The sequence below is a fragment of the Vulpes lagopus genome, chromosome 16 (assembly GCF_018345385.1).
Source record: "Vulpes lagopus strain Blue_001 chromosome 16, ASM1834538v1, whole genome shotgun sequence".
Lineage (NCBI taxonomy): Eukaryota > Metazoa > Chordata > Mammalia > Carnivora > Canidae > Vulpes > Vulpes lagopus.
This window is the reverse complement of record NC_054839.1, coordinates 57,197,321-57,200,135: the sequence shown is the minus strand read 5'-3', so window position 1 is coordinate 57,200,135 and position 2,815 is coordinate 57,197,321.

Genomic DNA, 2,815 nt, shown 5'->3' with positions numbered 1-2,815 from the left:
TATCCATTAAATATCCATTAAATTTATCCATTAAATATCCATTAAACTCCTTGGCAGAAAAAAAAATTATCCTGCAAAAAGTTCAAATACAGGTTAGTATTAGGAAAGTGGTGAGGAGGTAGTTTCTTTCCTGTGCTGGACGGTGCATAAATTTGGCAAGCCTTATAGGAGGGATAGCAGGTAGATTTATCAGAATTCTAGATGGGCATGCCCATGGAGCAGCAATTCTATTTATGGGAAATATGCCCTGCAGAATTGCTTACTGTCTGCGTGCAGATGTACGGATGCACGCATTCACTGCTATGTTGTTGTAATGAACAAACTCATAAATGGCCTAAACATTCTTAATAGGCGTGGTGGTTTATCCACAAAGTCTCTGACACTTCTCCCATCCAGAGATGCAGTCTATGTCCCTTCTCCGGAAATCTGGGCAGGCGTGTGACTATTATGACCAATAGAGTGCAAGAGAGGTGACACTAGGTCAAAAAAAGGCTATGCTGCTTCTGCCTGGTTCTCTGGGGGCACTGCCCTCTAGGGCTCTCAGGCTCCATGGGGGAAGTCTAGCTCCACTCAAGCCGCCATACTGTGAGGAGGCTCAGACCACACACAGAGATAAGTGCTCTGGCCAAGAGCCAGCAACAATCACCAGCCACGGGAGTGAAAATACCTACCTGTGATTCCATTTCTCGGTTGTTGAGTCCATCTGGCTCTTGGGTGTCCCCACTGAGACCCCAGACATCATGCATCAGAGACAAGTCATCCCCGCTGGATTCCATCTCCATACCTAATCCAATGAACACAACACAATGGTACTCCACATGACTAAGCTTTAGAGTAGTTTTTAATGCTGCATTGCTAACCAGAACGGTAAGGCATTGGTTAAGTAAAATACGGTACATCCATTGAATGAAACTCTATACAGCTGTTAAAAAGTGAAGGATGGTGTAGTTTTAGAAACAATACATAATACGGCCCTAGTTTGTTATGTATTTTTTAAATTTAGTTTCAACCTTATTGAGGTATAACTGAAAATTATGATCCAGTTCATGAAATAGAGAAATAAACATTGCACATGAGACCTACAAACTTCTTAGAAAACAATTTAGCCACCTCTTTATTTCAAGAGCTGTAAAATCCAAAATAGTTGACCCAATAATGCTTTTGTAAGGACGTATCTTTATTTTGTATTTTAAAACTTCATATATAAGTCTAAGAATTATTCTTTAAAAAGGTCAACTAAAAAAAATCCCCTTTGAATAAAAGAATAAAGCAAAAAAAGAGAAAGAACACAAGCATTCAACACTAAAAAGGGGGGAAAGTATGATAACCAGAGGAGTGGAGATTTTCATTTTTTTAAATGATACAAAAATATAAAATCTAGATAAAGCACATTGTCCTTTTTGAAAACATAAATTACCAAATTTTAAAATATAAAATCTAGATAAGGGGATCCCTGGGTGGCTCAGCGGTTTGGCGCCTGCTTTTGGCTCAGGGCATGATCCTGGAGTCCCGGGATCGAGTCCCGCGTCGGGCTCCCTGCATGGAGCCTGCTTCTCCCTCCTCCTGTGTCTCTGCCTCTCTCTGTCTCTCTCTCTCTATCATAAATAAATGAATAAATAAATCTTTTTTAAAAATCTAGATAAAACACATTGTCCTTTCTGAAAACATAAATTACCAAATTTTAAAAAAGAATTATAAAGATTAATAAATAATCGTGCTAGAAGGTGAAAAAGACTTCACTTCTGCTTCCAAAAAACTGTCAGGCACAAAAAGTTTTGCATTCAATTGTTTTCAAATACTCAATGAACAAAAACACCTATCAGAGTAATTAAATTTTTCTTAGCCCATGGGATTACTGGTGATTTAATTTTCCATTTCCCCTATTCTATATTTTCTAAGGGTCCTACTTTTCAAACATATTCTTCTACTATTAAAATAATTAATGTTACATATAACAATATAGCTAAAATATACTAAAAATTTAGATGGCTCTAACTGAAATTATGAAAATGGGAATATATAATTTTTTTATCAAGCTTTGAAATCAGTGAAAGGCAGGGTGAAGGTGGTACTAATTTAGTTAGGGACGTTGAGGTCTTTAGAAAGAGATAAGAACAGAAATGTAGCCTGCTTCTCAGGCCAAAGCTCCTGGGCCTGCCGACAGGCCTCCTTCCCAGAAAGACACAGGGGGTGCTCCAGCCTCCCCCCTCCCAGTGCACGGTCCCCGGGGTGCACGTCTGGTGCTCCCACCTCCAGAGCCACACAATTAAGGGGCCTCCCTTGTGCTGTCGCCGCAAAACCTGGGACACTGGACTGTGTAAAAGCTCCCCTCTCGAAAATACTGAGACTGTGGAGTGTGGCAGAAGGAGAGCCCAAAGATGGCACCCACCAAGGAAGGAAGAAAGGTCTAGAAAAAAAAAAAATCTTGGAAAATGGTGCCCGCCAGCAGCTCTATCTCTGAGAATCCCAACAGGCCCTTGCCCCACCAGGGATGCTTTCAAATTAGCAGATGAGGGGGGCCTGGGTGGCTGGGTGGTGGGATCAAGCCCCAGGATGGGCTCTGTGCTCAGCATGGAGTCTGCTTGACATTCTCTCTCAGCTTCCCCTCTGCTGCCCACCACCCTGCTCAGGCGTGCTCGTGCCCTCTCTCTCTCTCTCGCTCTCTCGCTCTCTCGCTCTCTCTCTGAAATAAATAAATAAAAGCTTTAAAAAATAAAATAAATAAAATTAGCAGATGGATCTCTTTCACCTAAATTCTGGGTACTTTGCAAAGAGCTGCTTCTGCTCTGGGCCCTGGGGCCTGGGGCCTGGGGCC